General features: G+C 41.0%; 1 protein-coding gene across 4 annotated transcripts in view; it reads right to left on the bottom strand.

Moving 5' to 3' along the window:
* Positions 1-6,892, bottom strand: part of Itsn2 (intersectin 2) — a 109,020-nt gene extending 102,128 nt beyond the window's left edge. For 3 of the 4 annotated variants that reach the window (XM_028781730.1, XM_028781728.1, XM_028781732.1), the window contains exon 1: positions 6,517-6,741. The gene's annotated coding sequence lies outside the window, so the exon portion shown is untranslated. Of the gene's footprint in view, positions 1-6,516; positions 6,742-6,817 lie in introns of those variants that run through there. The other variant, XM_028781729.1, reaches the window with a different exon arrangement.
* Positions 6,893-18,053: the final 11,161 nt, after the last annotated feature.

Genomic DNA, 18,053 nt, shown 5'->3' on the forward strand with positions numbered 1-18,053 from the left:
GGGCAGTGGCATATGCCTGCAATCCCAGTGTTCAGGAGGTGGAGGCAGGTAGATCAGAAGTCTCAGTCACCTCTGTTATTCTTGGCTACATAGTACATTTGAGAGCAGTCTGGGCTATATGAGACAGTCAATAGAGACTGGGGGGAAGGAGAGGGAGGTAAGAGAGGGCAGGAAAGAAAAGAACAACAACAGCCGGGCAGTGGTGGGGCATGCCTTTAATCCCAGCACTTGGGAGGCAGAGGCAGGTGGATTTCTGAGTTCGAGGCCAGCCTGGTCTACAGAGTGAGTTCCAGGACAGCCAGGGCTACACAGAGAAACCCTGTCTCAAAAAAACCAAAAAAAAAAAAAAAAAAAAACCAAAAAAACCCAACAACAACAACAACAAAACAACAAACAACAAAGTGAATGTGCTAATGAAATAGGAAAAAAGCAGAAATGAACGTTTTTAAAAAAAAGTGGAAAAAGAATGATTGGATACTAACACTTAGAGGTAGAAAAAGTAGTTTTAATAAATTAGCATAATTTTAAAAGGCAATGCTTTCAACGATATTGGGAAATAAGACAGGTTTCATTCACACATTGATACTAATGAATTTCACTGTAAGGTAATCTGATAATGTGTTTACATGAGCATTAAGAAGTGTCCATAGACTCTCCTCCTCTTCTCTCTGTGCAAGCTCCCCTTTCTCTTTCTCTCCCCTACCCCTTTCCCCAGGTGACTTCTCTGGCCTTGGTCCTTGGGGCCAGTCAACTTGCCCACCTGAAAGCAGCTTCCCAATAAACCTGCTTTTAATATAATCGAAAAAGAAGACGTGTCCATACCTTTTGATCTAATGCCTACTACTTGAAGTTTATCCTGGGGAAACACGCATCATCATGAAGACAAATACAGCTACAGGAATGCGAGCTACAGCACGACATTAAAGAAAGACTATGGACTACCTTAATCTACAGAAGTGATATAAGAGTGGTTATAAGAGGATGATCAAAGTCAAATTCATACCCTAGGTCTCTCACTTACTGGTTGTGTGATGCTGAGGAAATTATTATACTTACACTTGCTCAAATTCCTCAACTATAAAGTTCTTATAGAGAGGCTAAGGTCTAAATGAATTTATGTAAAGTGTCCCCAAAATAACAAAGACGCAACTTGTGCTCTATAAATGTTAGACATTATTACTAATATTCAGTAGTAGGGACATAATATTCACCAATAACAGTGAACTGTGAAAAAGTACATAGTAAAAATAGGGCCATGTTTTGATAAATATTAGTAAGCTAAGAAGAGAAATCACAGAACAGGAACTGAGGATGTATTTCAATGGAAAAGCACTTGCCTAACATGCTCGGGGTAGCACAGCAGAAACAAACCATTAACTTATAACAACACAGCAGGCACACTCTCTGTAGAAACCATGCTCTAGGGGGAGATCCACCAAGATGTGAGCAACAGCTACATCAGGAAAGTATCATGGTCTTTGTGTTTCCCTATAGTGTCCCAATTGTCTACACAGAACATTTATTATTCATTGTAATAAAAATAGTACACATAAAAAGTCAATAAAATTTTAAACCAAACAATATAGTACTTTTAGGAAAAATCAAATTAAGTGCCCATTCTAAACAATTTGGCAAATCTCTGCTTTAAGCATGCACTGTGTCAGGAAAGGTTTTTACTGATTTCAGTAATAAGAAATATCAAGAGGTCTGCTAGGTACCAACCAAATATGCAATAATAACAATAACAATAAAACCATCTTAAATATGGTATTCTAAAATATAAATAACTAGTTACATTAAGGTTACTATGTATTTACTTGTCAATGTACACTATGGATTTGTTTTTCTGGTCTGGAGTTTCTTGATAATTTTGAAGATAGCAGATTTACACCACACACATACACACCCCAGACATATATTTTCTATTTTAATTTTCTCCATAGTACTTGACAGTTTCTAAATTCAAGATATTTTATTGTCTTTATTCTCTTTTCCTGAATTTAAGTGCCACTATGACAAGATGGGGTTGTACATTTTATGCACTGGTTATATAAGTAATATATTAGACAAAATTGCAAGAAATCATGCAGTATTTATGAAATGAAATAAAAGAATGAACTCTATGCTATGAAATATGAGTAACTTCTTCGTCCTTAACTTTCAAAGATAGAAGACAGAGGCTGAGAATAAAGAAAAGAAAGCTGATACAGAATGTGGAGAAGACAAAGATGAGAAAGAGCTACAGTAGTGAAGAAAAGATCTGAGAGTGATGCAATATCAGGTCCTCATCATGCTAAATAAACTAGAAAGCCCAGGTCCTAGGGAGTACTATCAGAAAAGACTTACGGTTACCCAGATCTAATCTAGAGGTTCTTTACACCTCAATCATCCACATTCCTCAGTTCTCTGAACCCGTGCAACCCTGTAGGAATCAGTATGTAGGAAGGAGGAAGTAAGTCTTAGGTCAGAATCACTGGGCTGAAGGGGATGGGGGGCAAGGAAAACTCCAATACAGGTTGTCTCCGCAGCAAGACCAAAACAACTTATAGGCATCTTACTAAAAATTTAGGAATGGAAAACCTAAAATGTGAGAAATTTTCTCTTCTGCCATTTGAATTTTCAGATCTCAATAAAAATGGTTTAGAGAGTACTACTGCTTTGTGTTCCTAAGTGACCCACACCATTCTTGGCAAATGTGATGCTACTACTAAAGGTTAACTTGACAGAATCTAAGGCAACCTAGGAGGGCAGGACTGTCTAGATAAGGTTAACTGAGGTGGGAAGACCCAACCTAGGAGGGCAGGGCTGTCTAGATAAGGTTAACTGAGGTGGGAAGACCCGCCCTCAATGTGGACTGCCATGCTCTCCTGGCTGTCCCATGGACTGCACACAGAGGGGACAGCCAGGAGAGCATGGCATCCACCTCTCTGCTCCTGGCTACAGATGTGCTATGACTGACTACCTGTCTCATTCTCCTGCTGTGAAGGACTATACCCTCAAATCATGTATCAAAACCTTCCTCAAGTTGCTTCTTATCAAATATTTTGTCACAGAAACAAGAAAAGTAACTAATGGAAAATTGTCACTAATCTTTGAAGTAATTACTTATAATCTCTAAGGATTATTTCATGAATACTAAAAAGCAATGCCACCAAATGTTACATAAAGTATGAGATTTATTAACTTGCTCTACCCAGTTCCTATATTAAAAGCAGTCATTTGACAAATGCACAAACACGTATTAGACGGAAGACTGAGAAAGGAGGACAGAGAACAGCAGAAAGAAAATGATAAAGCAAAGGCTACTCCTGTCCTAACTACCAGTACAAAGCTTTGTCTATTTGGATCTCTCACTTATCTCTGTTCTGTCTCAACACCAGCCTCTTCCAAGTTAAGTCCACTTCACACTGCAAAGAATTTAACCATCTGAATCCAAAGGCCCTGAACTGATGATCCCAAGTAGTAGAAATGAAGAGAACTAAAGAGGAAGAGTCTTAGTTTGAACTGACGGTCAGACCTTGTAATCCATTTTTTAGCTATCTCACATGGCTCATTTTGACACTGATTAAAAACTGAGCACCAAAAAGCTATTTTCTATAATCATTAGAATAAATCACAAACCAGAGAGAGACAGAGACACAGACAGAAAGACAGACTAATTAGCTTGAGACTTCTCATTGAAGCAAGCTGGCTGGAATGAATGATAACAGGTAACACTTATTGGGCACTTATGCTAAGCACAGTCACTAAGCACTCTATACAACACTATGAAATGGGTATTATTAGTATCCCTGTTTTATAGATGAAGAAGAAACAGAAATTGGAGAATTAAAGAAACTTGCTTAAAGTCATACAACTATTTAGAGCGGAAGCTTAGGTAGGAGGCCTAACTAGAGAGCCTATACTTTTATCCAACAGAGTTGTAAATATGTATGCAATTTTTATTAAACCAGACCTTTCCTCAAATGAATATGCATTGATAATGAAAAGGATCCAGAAAACATAAGACAATAAATTAAATGTCTACCATCTGGTAGTAGACCCCTGACTGTCTGCCATAATCACAGTTGAATAGCTGTACAGTAAATAACCAAGTTATTCAGTGTCTTGATATGGCTGTGAAATTGTCCTTTAACTGAATCTCTCAAAACACTTCAAATGAAATACGTTGCACTCTTAGAGTTATGAAAATACATTATTTCTCGGTGTATTAGCTGTCCTATTTCTGCTCAGTTTCCTCCCTTCCTCCCCCATTTCCTCTGTGTCTCATATCCTTTAAGCCCCATTCAGTTCCTCTTTCTCAAGAATACCTACATGCACACTTTACCCCAGAGGATTTGTCCATGTGCAGCCACTCTAAGATGGTGCAAACGTAACAAGAAAGAGCCAGGCATAAACACACTTTAGACGTATGCTCAGCTTTAGATCTATGCAACTGCAGAAAGAGCTTAGGGGTCCAAGTTAAAAGAATTCTAAACTGAAACAAGACACTTGTTCCTACTAGCTCCAGGACCTAAAGCAGTCAGTTAAAACTAACATTTTACTTCTCTATCAGAAGGGAGGACATGACTTACAAGGCTTTCATGTGCTTTCAATAAGTATCTAAAACACTGAGCATAGACACTAATATTAGTAAGTGCTCTATAAATGACCACCAGGGGAGATACACTGTAATGCTAAAGGAAGTTTAGTGGACGATGCACAATGCATATGTTTTTATCAGAAGGATGGAACTCTGAAAAACTCTGTATTGAAGATGAATCAAAACTAAATATTCTGAGACTATATGCCCCGGTGGCAGACAGCATGCTGGGAATATGTAAAATGGTTGGTTTACTCCTTACACACACACACACACACACACACACACACACACACACACACACGCACCTCTAAAAATTCTAAGATTATATAAGAAAATTTCCACTTTGTAATAAGAGATACAATAACTATAAGATAAAATAACAGAAATAAAATCTTGAAAACTTCTCTAAGTTTGGGCAAAGGATGTGTGTTACTCTATTTTTTGTAAGAACGTATTTTAAAAGTACAAGTCCAATCCCCTGAATGTACATATCTCTTCACACTCAGGAGAAATCTGGATTTGAGCCTTTAGATATGTTGAACAATGACATTTTTTTAACTCAATAATTCAACACTGGTCCAGTTTTCATTAACCATTCCACCTTTCATCATAGAGATGAATAAAGGGAATGCTTAGAACTGCATTAAATGGTTATCAATATTACATCGAACGACAGCAATTTTTTTTGCATTCTCCAAAAAAAATAATATGATAATAATACTTCCACTTTGCTTGCTTAATTACAAGGCAGTCATAGGAATAATCGCCAACCTAAAGGCAAGCACATAAATTTGACTTTTGCAGGCCTCCCATCAATTCGTATAAAGGTTGTTGGCAATGTTTTTAGATTGCTTTTAGGTTTTAGCACTGGTTGATAATTATTGCAAACCTTAAAGGGAAGTTAGCAATTTCTCAGAGACTTAAGCAGGTAGCTTGGCCTTCAGTCTCTACTACCTAAATTAAGCTAACAACACAAAATTCCAAGTGACACCTTGCCTCCCGAGTAAGCAATAAACACCGTGAAACAGACAAAAAGCATGTAGTAAAGCAGTAATTTCTGTGTTAACCTGAATTCCTATTATAAAGTAGCTGGCTCTATCCAAAATGTTCCTGTTCGTTATGAATCCAAGTTTCAAATGAGTGTATTTGCCATGGGCAGTCAATCACTGAGTAACACAGCGCGTGATCAATACATGCAAACAGTGTCTTTCTGCAGAATGAAACTTGCAGCCTCAGTTTACCAATTCACTATGCACTTGCACTCCCTTAAATAAGCAATGAAGTTTACTCTGGCTACAGAGATTCCTTCTTGCCCTGCTTCCTATAGATCCTGGAAGTGCACAATGCAGAAGTCAGCGCTTAACATTTCTCAACTTTAGCTGTTATAACACGAGCAGTGGACGCCAAGCATCCGCCCACTGTCCTCTCGTGACTCGGGCTACTTTGACGCACCGGGATGCGGCTCACCTGACACTCTGCAGCAACCCTGACCAAGAAGGAAAAAAAAAAAAAAAGAAGAAAGGAAGCCAGAGAACCTAGCCGCAGCCAACCAAAAAAAAATGGGTCCCCAAAGCAACGCGCACCCAGCCCAGATGCCCCTAAGAAAAGCCGGGGACCGACTGGGTCGCCACCAGCGATAGGCGGAGGCCGTCACCTGCCAAGCGAGGCCGCGGCGAGGGGCCCCGGCTTCCCGGCCTCTGAGAGGAGCGGCCCGCCGGCCTCGCGGCAGAGGCAGGAACCCGGGGCCGTAGGTTTCCGCCCGGCTCGGCCGTGCTCCGCCGGGGCCTAGGGCGGGGGCCGCACACGCCTCCGAGGGCCGGCCCCGGCGGTGTGCCGCGCGCAGCCCCCTGTGCCCGGCCCGTGGAACCCCGGGGGCGGCGGCCGCACCTGCCCCGCGCCCCTCAGCCGCGCTGACGGGCGGCTTCACCCACCTGGCGCCCCGCGCACGTCACGGCGCGACCTCGCGCGCTCCTCAGCACCGGCGCGCGGGCGCGGCCAGGCTCCGGGAAGACCCTGCTGGGCCGCGGCGGCCGCCGCCGGGTCAGTCGTCAGGCCGGCCGCAGCGGACCTGTTGCGCAGCCCGTCACGGCCGCTGGGCTCCCCGCCGGCGCCGCCTTAGCCCCACAACAACATGGCGGCCGCGGCCTCCGCAGGAAGCCGGGGGGCGGGGAGGCGAGCGACGGGCGGGCAGTGACGGCCCGCCCGCCTAGCCGCGGGGCACCGACTCCTCACCGTGGGGAGCGGGACACTGCGTGGCGCTCCTCCTTGCCCCCGGGACCGTGGAAGGCGTGGGCCGAAGTGCTTCTCTTCCCGCGAGGTCCCCCAAGCTCCGCAGACGACAGCCCTTCCAGGAGCTGCCAAGACCCACCTGGCTCCTCCTCTTCGAGGTGACTTGCGGAGACTGGGTGGGACATTTCCTGTCACACCGGACCCTAAGGTTTTGGAAAGGGCCAAGAGATGTCCAGGACATCCTTGTTGGACCACATATGGATCTTGCTCTCTCTCTCATCCTGGAGCCTTCTTGTTCACTGAAGGGTCTCTTCGTTAATATGTGAGCAAGCATTTCCTGAGAATGGAGAAGTTAGAGGTGCGAAGGAATTACCTCCACCTTTGCTGTAGACCCTTCTCAAGGACTTCCCTAAAGGATTTTACCACACCCAAGAGTCAGCTGTTCTCTCTCTCTCTCTCTCTCTCTCTCTCTCTCTCTCTCTCTCTCTCTTTCACTCTCACACACACACACTCACACACACACACACACACACACACACACACACAGCCTGAGAAAGAACATACCCCTGTTCACTCATCACAGGAAGACTGCCCCAGTCTTTTCTACTTGCAGAAGCTAAACATTCTTATTCACTTAATAGGAGAAACTCATACTCGGAACTTTTTTTTTTTGTGGTCTCCTCACTCACATCACCATTCTTTATCTAGGGCTAGCTGTTTGACAGAGGCAACAGCACCTCCTGGACAAAAAAGGCTTTCTTTAGGTTGGGGTGAGGAAATGAGGGTTCCTAATGGCCAAATTAGGAGTCTAAGATTCAAGATTTCCCTGGAAGGGGCTGTACTGAGATGCAAAACTCGTAACCTATACTATTGTGTGTCTGTAATCCCTGCACTCAAGAGAAAGAGTCACATCCATCTGACTGATGAGGATTGTGAATTTGAGGTCAGTCTGGGCTATATATAAATCGTTTCGAAAATCCCATAAATAAGTGGATGTTTTTCAAACATTAGTATCCCTATGATTTCTGTTGAAATGTGAGAGATCTGTGCAGATCAGATGACCCCAGGCTTCATTTCTTACCTGTTGGGGCAGATGAAGATAGCAAATCTGACTTGAAAGAGATGGCTGAAATGCTCAGGCCCAACTGAACTGGACAACCAACTCTTAGGAATTTAGCAAACATTGATGGTGATAAACAGGCTTTTCTTGCTCTCACAGTGTTTTCTTAACTCTTCGATTAGGACTTGACCAAGACCTGACAGACAGGTCCTGAGCTTTGGTGACACAGAGATACCTGGCTGCTTGGTGTCAGTCTAGGAGGTCCCTTACTTCCTGGACACCAGTTAATATTTCTCTGCCTACAAACAAGCTACTAGGGTTAAGGAAAGCACTCTTAAGCACCTGTTACGATTTTCATACCCGTGTTTCCTTCCCATGCCCATATCCAAGGGTCTGAGCCTGAGAATCCTTCTCACACAGCCCTGCAGGGAGTTGGTCTGTCAAGTAAAACTGATTATTCCGCATGGGTAGATAGTTGATCTCCACTTCTCTCCCATCACTGACAAGTGCTTCTGCATTTTGATATTCTGGACCTGATAACATCTACCTTGTCTTCTTTCTGTTAAAGAAGTTGTTAGATCCTTGGGAGGAGGAGGATGGGGGTGAGGGTGCATTTAAAGGCCTCCTTTGAAGAAACTACAAAGCTATTAGAAATTGGAGTTCTGTATGTCTGCCTGCAGTATCCCAAACACTAAATCAACAACTCAGGGTTTTTTCTTTGGGGGTAGGGGGTTGTGAGACAGGGTCACAATGTAGAGTATGAGGACCTCCATGAGCCTAGCTTCTCTTATACATACATATGTGATTCTGGAATAAATATGGACTTTTAGTATTTAGTGGATGTAAGTAATGAGGGAAGAAAAGAAGTATTCTCAGATTTCTGGGCAGGCCTTGCTAACAGTAGTTCTTTCTGTTCAGCAAGCTAAAGGATAGAATTTGGGAGGCTGACAAAAACAGAAGCAGCCCAAGACCTATTCTTGCTGCTTTTAGATCTTTATTTTTCCCAACACCCTTCTTCTCTTCTTCTCTCCTTCTTAAGCCCAATTACAGGGCACTCGGTGTCTACCAAGAACTTCAGCACCTAAAATAGTCACTCAGTCCTCTCCACCCAGAACTCTCTTCATCCTCATTCTTTAGGAATTTATGATTCAGGTAGGTGATGCATCCACCCTTCCAGTCCATTCCTTCACTCATGGGCTGATCTTGAAACTCTACCTGTGAATTCCCTGAGAATTTCCCAAATCTGACTGTCATTTGTTCACCTCTGACATGGACTGGAGATGAAACAACAAGTCCTACCTAAGTCAGAGACGTTCTTGTCGATTCCCTAAAAGATTAGTAATTGGTGTAGAGTGAAAGGCTTAGGAATCCAGGAGGTAGACTATGCACATCATAGTTCTCTCCTTCTGCCAAGTCTAGGATAGGTTCTAGGCTATTACTATAAACCAAGGTTTTACCGTGGGGACCACTAACCGCAAGCTTTTTCACTTTCATGCTCCTCCCAGCCATATAGATCCTGTTTGTAAAGATCGGATTCTTCATCCAAAAACCTACCCAGCCTATCTTCAAAAGAAGACTACCATGGCAAGATCAGGCTGGAATACACAGAAGGAAAATGTCCAGATTTCAACCATATCATAAGATAAATATCATACAGGAAGCTTGTTTGAACCTAGGTCTTGTCTTTTACATAAGACCTTTACCATTAATAGACTGCTTATGGCAATGCTATATATAACCTTAGTTTTAAACAAATAATTAATAAAGAAAATTAAGAGGCTATGGCCAATAGAAACCCTACTGATATGATTTCATTTACCCAGATTTGTTATTTCCGGTGTTCTTCACTCTTTCTTAAGGATCAGAGTTTCCATTTATAATTTCCTTTAAATAACTTTCTTTAGTGTTTAAAGCTATAGTGCAGGCCTGTTTGCCACAAATTTTTATATTTTATATGAAAACTTAGATGTTACTTGCTTTCCTATTGGCATGTAAATTTACATCCTTGGGATAAAATACTGAGTTGAAACAAGTAAGGTGCCTCAGTGGATAAAAGCACCTGCTGCCATGTCTGATGACTTGAGTTTGGTCTTTGGGTCCCAAGGATGGAAGGAGAAAATCAGCACCCACAAGTTCTCCTCTGACTTCTGTCTCTAACATGCACCATGGCATGTGCACACCCATGTATAATAACAATCACATGTAAACTAAAATATAAAATTCTAAGCTACCACTCTCCTCCTGCCAACATATATCTAACTGTCTGTTATTCTCATTAGCTATGCCCAACAGTGTAACCAAAGCCCTGTTCTACCTTCCCTATGCCCAGGATGTCTGAGGAGATACGGACTGGGAAAATGGACCTGTTTAAAGTTGTGTTTCTTTGACCTTCTTTATTAGGAGCTTGCTCATGTCTGCTGTCAGCCAGGGTATCTATTTTAGTGGATTATAAGGGAAAACAAAGTGGAACCTAAGCATTTCTCATTCCTATATTCTCTCTCTTCCGAGAAATGAGTAAAAGGTGACGTTTTCCCTTTCTGGGTTCCTTTTTCCTTTCAAAACTTAGAATGAACTACTGACAATAGTGATTAAGGCTTGAAAATTTAAAGTCAAGTCAATCTAGGACACCAGATTGAGATTGACTTACTATTACAGGGCTATACACAGAAAGAAAAGGTCAGAGTAGGGGTTCAAGGCCCAAGAAAAGGTCTAGGCCTTCCATGAGATGTCTTTGTCAAGTCACTAGTTGAATTGTTTGTTTTTATAAAATTAAAAGTTATTAGACCCTCACATGTTCCTAGTTCGTAACCATAGTCAACAGGACAAACTGATCGTTGAGTTTGCTTCTCTACTCAACTTACTTCTCTACTCAACCTTTTTAGAGTATAGAGTAGAAACAGAAGTGAAATCAGGAATGAATGACGTAAAGAAAGCGGTGGGAGGGGGAATCTCCAACTGTAGCATTGGCAGAGTATTACCACTTTCAGGCCACTGGTATTGTGTGTATATAACTTGAGACTCTGGCTTAAAGCTGGATGATACTGGAAAGGCAGTGCCAGGAATGCTGGGAAGGGAAGTCAGCCCAGACTTGGTTCTGTGCCAGCACTGCAGGGTGGAACCAAAGGCCTGCTTCCAAAGGCCTGAAAGCCCTGAACAGGATATGCTCATTCATGACTGAAGCACCAGGAGCTTCCAGTCTGGCAGGTGTAGCTCAGAGAATGGGAATCCAGTGTGTATTCAAGAGTCAGACATGCTTCCAGTCTGGCGTGGATCCCCAGCTGTCTGCTTATGTCATTGTTACTGTCTGCACACAAACTAGAGACCAGTTGACTTCTTATAATAACATAACTAATGATATAGCCTTTGCACTAGGCAGGGCTTTTAGTTTTTTACCTTTTTAGATTTCATTTTTTGTGGTGCTCCAAACGAAACGCAGGACTGTATGCATACTAAACATGTTATATCACAGAACTGTACTCTACTCCTGAATTCCTGTTTATGATCATTTAACCTTGATTGGCTTGTAAAAAGGAGAGGTAAAAATCAGTCTTCACCTTATATTTGAGACTTTCTTCATGTCTAGTTTTGATTTTCTTTTGCCCCTTTACCTTAAAAAAACAAAACAAAACCAAAACAAAACAAAACCAAAAACATGAGCCTTGTTATTCTGCATTCAGATAGCAGCAATGTTTTACTTTAAAGCATGCAATAGAATAAATCCTTTGTTCATTGCTAGACCCAGAGTGGCCAAACAAACTTTTGTTTCTAGTGTTAGCATTTTGTTAATAAGACAATGTCTTGAAATGAATTTTACAAATGATAACTGCTGGACCTGGGGTACATGCCTGTAATCCCAACTACTTGAGAAGCTGAAGCAGGTTCACAGGTTTAAGATTTGTTTAACTTTACACAGTGAATTCAAGGCCAGCCTGAGTAATGCAGCAAGACTGTGTCTTAGTTAGGGTTTCCATTGCTAAGAAGATCGACCACCACCAAAAAGGCAACTCTTATAAAGGACAACATGTAATTGGGTCTGGGTTGCAGTAGGTTCAGAGGCTCAGTCATCATGGTAGGAAGTATGGCAGCCTCCAGGTAGGCATAGTTCTGAAGATGCTGAGAATTCTACATTTTCATCTGAAGGCAAACAGGGGAAGACTGGCTTCCAGGGAGTTAGGAGAAGGATCTCAAAGCTGCCCAAAGTGACACACTTCCTCCAACAAGGCCACACCCACTCCAACAAGGCCACACCTCCTAATAGTGCCACTCCCTGGGTCAAGCATATTCAAAGCACAGACTGTCTCAGGAAGAAATGAAGGCAAAAGGGAAGAAAGGAGAGAGGAGTAAACACAAGGAAAAGCATGGGAAGGATAGGGGAGAAAAAAGGTCAGGGGAGGAAAGGGAAGAAGTAATGACACATGTCTGAGTTATTACTAGCTCTTTAATGATTGAGACAAGAAGTTCACAAGTTTGGAGCTAGCCTTGGCCTCACTGCAAAACACTATCAGGATGGAAGGGAAGGAAGTAAGGGAAATAGAACAAAACCAGGAGTGGTGGTGAGTAGGCACAAAGTAGTTCCAGCACTAACACTATAGCAGGGGGAACCACAGGTAAATGTGAGGATGCATTTTGATATTAAAAAAAAAAAAAAGATGGGCCTTTATTGACTTCACTCATGAAAACAAAATCTAAGCTATGAAATTGCATCCCAAAGTAGAATCAACAATGTGAAAATGGTCAGTGTCCTCACCCTGCCTGGGGAGGAGGGGCTGGGTCAGCTTTCTGCTCGGGAGACTGGCAGTAACTATGATGCGGGGTGTTTGGTGCTATTTCTTCCTTTTGTATTGAATGCATTCAGTTGTTATTCTCATAAATGGAAAACTTGAATGTCGGAGAAACTCCATCATTTGAACAACCCATTCGTCCACAAGTACTATAATCATAGTTTGCTATAACTTTGTTTTTATCTTTTTTTAATTTTAGGGGGCATTTATTTATATTTCACACTTAGTTTCATTAAAGGTACTTTCTTCTGCTTTCCTCCATTTTCTTTTCTTTTCTTTCTTTTTTTTTTTTTCTTTTTTGGTTTTCCGAGACAGGGTTTCTCTGTGTAGCCCTGACTGTTCTGGAACTCACTCTGTAGACCAGGCTAGCCTCGAACTCAGAAATCCGCCTGTCTCTGCCTCCCAAGTGCAGGGATTAAAGGCGTACACCACCACTACCTGGCCATTTTTTTTTCTTAAAACACATAACTGGATGATTTTTAGCCATACTGTATTTTCTGTATTCTTACAGAACTGTATATTATCTTACTATCTTTTTAATGGAGCTTCCTAATTCACTTAATGAGTTTCTTGTTAATAGCTGTTTCTAACTTTTTATTATAAATAATAAGCATTTCATTTCTAAATATGCACATATAGATTATGAACATTTAACTATAAAATGTCCCCTAAAAGCACTTATTTTTTAAAGGCTTGGACCATAGCTTGTGGGCTACTGAAGGTGCAGGAACTTGTAAGAAGTGGAAGCTGGGTGTGGCTGGCCCACCTGGTAATCCCAGTACTTTGGGAAGAATTACTGTGGAGGCAAGAGAATCAAGAGTTCAGGGTTTCTCATGACCACATAGTGAGTTTGAAGCTAGTCAGAACTATAAAGTCTTGTCTCAAAAAAACAAACAAAAATCACTAAATAGAAACAATTTGAAGAGAAGTGGAAAATGGTGGAAGAAAGTTAGATCATTGATACCCTCAGAGGGGGCATGGGAATCTTCTCTTGTCTTCCCTTGGCTTCCCACAAGGTGAGCAGATCTCTTTTCTCACATGGCCTTCTGGTGCCATCAGGCCCAGTGACCCTAAGCTGAAACCTATACAACTATGAGCTGAAGTAGACCTCTCCATATGTATGGAGCTGCCACAGTAAAACCCATCACATTGTATCTTATCTAAGAAATTAATAGTAAATAATAGAATTTGCCTTTCTAAGCTTATTATTTCTACTATCACAGAGGTAGAAAACTGATTAATTACCATCTTTTGGTGCCTATTCTTAGAATTAATTTTCAAAGCCTTAATCATTGAATGAAAATAATCGTTGATAGTCTCTATGAAGTATATTAATCTACCATAGCAGTATTGGAATATACTACTTCTACTGTGCCCTCCTCAGTTATATTTTATATGCATCTAAACTTTTACTAATTATAATTATTTTAAATTTTCACTTTTTTCTTCTATCCAGAGGTGGTCAGCATTTTTATTACTTTTGTTAAATAACAAAATTACATTTTAGTAATAATTTAATTCAATAAACTATTCACATACTCTCTCACCTGTGATCTGAATGTTGTATTCCTTCAAAATTTGTGTGCTGAGACCCTAAGCCCCTGAACCATAGTTTTAGGAGGTGAAGTTTCTGAGATGATTAAAGTAACCACATATGAGATCAGTGCCTTCACTAGGAGACCTCTCTCAGGGAGAGCCCTTGTGCCTTTACCCATGTAATGTGTAATCATTCGGCTGGACATACCTGTTCCTTTATAAGGAGACCTCTCTCAGGGAGAGCCCTTGTGCCTTTACCCATGTAATGTGTAATCACTTGGCTGGACATACCTGTGTACCAGAAAGTGAATCCACACCTGTTATATGGCAAAACATTTTCTGGGGCAAACCATCATACATGTCTACTCATCTCAGACAGAGAACACACGAACACACAACAGACCAGAGTATGGACACCACCAGAGTCCAACTTGGTGAACCATGAAACCATGAGTTTTGTTGGGGTGTAGCAACAGTTTTAAGAATTCTGGAATTTTTGTTTTATTAACACACACACACACACACACACAGAGAGAGAGAGAGAGAGAGAGAGAGAGAGAGAGAGAGAATGAGAATATAATGTGCTTTCATGTTAATCCCGGGTGGAGGGATATAGGGCTGTTCAGACGGTCTACAGTAGCTGATCACAATTTACCTCATACACTAGCAAAAGCATGTTTTTGCCAGCTTCAGATAATTTCTGCAATTGTGTGGTGGCTTAGGGAGGTTGGTTGCAGTTTGCTAGTAGCAGTGATAAAAGAAGAAACAAAAGGAAAGAAATTCAGGATTTTCCTAATTCATCTCTCTCCTCTATCCTTGTTTCTCTTCTAGCTAGAGTTGGGGAGGAATAAAGGGTAGGAAAAAGAAAAACCCACAAAGTAGTAAAGACCACTACATTGGAGTTATAGGAAAACGGAAAATGAGTTACTTGCAGGAGCAGAAATGACTCAAAGACAGCTGCATTACCAAAACTCACCATAGCATGGGCAACAGCTCCCAAAGTTGGAAACCTGAAGCACACACTAAGCAGCTCAACAGGTTGAAGATTGTCCTTCCCAGTTATCTCAGTTGCTCTAAACCTCTTCCAGGCAGCTCAGCTGGTTTCTGCTTCTTCCAAGAAATCTGGTACTGTACCTTCTCAGAGTCTTCTTTACAGCCTATTTCTGTTCAGTCAGAGAGGGACTCTCAATTTCTATTGTTTTCTCTGTCAGGGAGGAGCCTAGTGAATCTGATTGGTTTCAGGGACTTCCTGAAGCTCTTTTGAGTTGTTTAGCTTCCCGCTTAAGAATCTTCCCTCCTGGATGGAATGTTTTGATGTCAAAGGAAACTGTTAAGCAAAATCACAACATACTTAATCTGCAAGCACCTTAATATTGGACTTCCCAACCCAGAACTGGGAATAATCTGTGCTTTTTATACTATCTAGTTTGTGGAATTTTATTATGGCAACTCAAGACAGATTAAAGCACTGTCCACATATATATTATAGTATTTCCTTTAAAAAATATTCACTATTATTATTAATTATGAGTATATGTGTACCTGCATGTGAATGAAGCCATTCACAGAAGCCAGAGGTATTGGATGCTCCTGGAGCTGGTATTATAGGTAGTTGTGAATGGCCAAATGGGGTGCTGAAAATCAAACTCAGGTCTTCTGGAAAACCAGTATATGCTCTTAACCACTAAGTCATCTCTCCATCCCCTATTTTAATATTTCTATTTTATCAGTTCACATGAGTTAATTGTGTAATACACTCAAAGAAAGGTTGTTTGTTTGTTTGTTTGTTTTGTGTGTGTATGGGGAGAGGGATGGTCCACAGAAGCCAGAAAAGAGCTTTCAGAAACCTAAGATCTAGAGTTGCATGCAATTGTAAACCACCTGACACAGGTGCTGGAAACTGAACTCCAGGCCTCTCGAAGAGCAGAATAGAGAATAGGCTTTTAATCATTGAACAAGCTCTCCAGCCTGCAGAAGGGTGTTTTAAAAATTATCATATGGTGGTTGTGTATTATCTCTCAATTTTCAGATTATTATTATCTTCTACTTATGGGAAACAAGGATTGATTTTCTTTTCTTGTTTTTTTTTTTTTGTTTTTTTGTTTTGTTTTTGTTTTTGTTTTCTGAGACAGGGTTTCTCTGTGTAGCCCTGGCTGTCCTGGAACTCACTCTGTAGACCAGGCTGGCCTCGAACTCAGAAATCCACCTGCCTCTGCCTCCTAAGTGCTGGGATTGAAGACGTGCGCCTCCACTGCTCGGCAGGATTGATTTTCTTTTTGAAATCCACTTGCTTATCTAAAGTAATTCAGTTGATGATAGTTTTTTATGTCCTGGGAATATGCTCAACGAAGAGTCTATAGCAATAATCAACAATAATCATGACTCCATTAGGTGTTCAGTAAGTGTTACTGAATGCTGGAAAAATAAGCATTGTGACAGGAAATAATTTTATCTGCAATTCAGCTAGGATAATGATTGACTGGAGGCCCTAAGGAAATTTCTACAATTCTCTTCTCTGATCCAAGTAACAGTTAGGTGTTGTTGTTGTTAGGTGTTTGTTTGTTTTAACAAGTTCTGTTTCTATAAATACTAATAGCATTACTCTGAGCCTGAGATTATAGGTATATACCACAACACTCAGCTCTGTCATTATTAAAGCACATTAATTGCAAAAAATTTTTCTATCAGTAACGATAGCACTCATTGACCATATCCAGCACCCTTCTGCCCTCCCTGTCTCCTCTCCCCAGCACCCTTTGTAGTCCTTAAAAATATTATACTTTCAGGTTACCTTAAATATTTTAAGTATATTTTAAGGTATTTTAAGTATTATTATTAATGTGCTTATTTGTGTGTGTGTATTATTTTTTTTCTTAAATGTAGATGCTTTGTAGATTGTTCATGGATGAGAATCCACTGAGGCTTTTTTTTATTGTTTCTTGGTTTTGATTGATTGATAGATTTTATTTATATGAATACACTGTAGCTGTCTTCAGACACACCAGAAGAGGGCATAGGATCCTATTACAGATGGTTGTGAGCCACCATGTGGTTGCTGGGAATTGAACTCAGGACCTCTGGAAGAGCAGTCAGTGCTCTTAGCTGCTGAGCCATCTCTCCATCTCTCCCGTGTGTGTGTATTATTAATGTGCTTGTTTGTGTGTATTATTAATGTGCTTGTTTGTGTGTGTGTGTTTGCAAGCACACACACATTTATTTAGGAAACAAGTTTAGGTAGTTAGTTCCTTTTTCCATTGTGGATTCGGGGTCATAAGGCTTGAGCAGCAAGTGCTTTTACCCACTGGGGCATCTTGTAGGCCCAACTTTTATTTTTTTAAAGTTTTCACAAATGATAGTGTGTGATACTTGTCACTCTGTGACTAGTTTATTTTGTTTAACATTATGCCCTCCAGATCCATCTATCCATTTTGCTGCAAATGAGAAACTCTTCTTCTTTATGGATAACTAATTCTCCATTATGTACATATACTGCTCATTTTTTGTCTACTCTTCTGCTGATGGGCATGGAGGTTGAGCCTGCATCTTAGATGTTGTGAATAGAACAGTACTGCAATATACTTAGATACACAGGTTTTGTATGCTGACTTCATTTCCTGTGTCCTTGTACCCGGACTGGGACAGCTGTTTCCTGTGGCATTCTCTTGAAATCAGTATTCTATCCTAGAACAAGGAGCAGTGGGGTAGTTAGAAGATTTAAACAGAAATACAAAATTCTACTTTCATACCAACAAGCTCTGGTGAGACTTGTAACTCCTTAGAGATTTACAGAAAGGTCCGTGAACTTTGAGCCTTTCAAGTTTAGCCTTGTTTTTAATTTGATGTACTGTGTAATCTAAATTGA

The sequence above is a fragment of the Grammomys surdaster genome, unplaced genomic scaffold, assembly GCF_004785775.1.
Source record: "Grammomys surdaster isolate TR1022 unplaced genomic scaffold, NIH_TR_1.0 523, whole genome shotgun sequence".
Classification (NCBI taxonomy): domain Eukaryota; kingdom Metazoa; phylum Chordata; class Mammalia; order Rodentia; family Muridae; genus Grammomys; species Grammomys surdaster.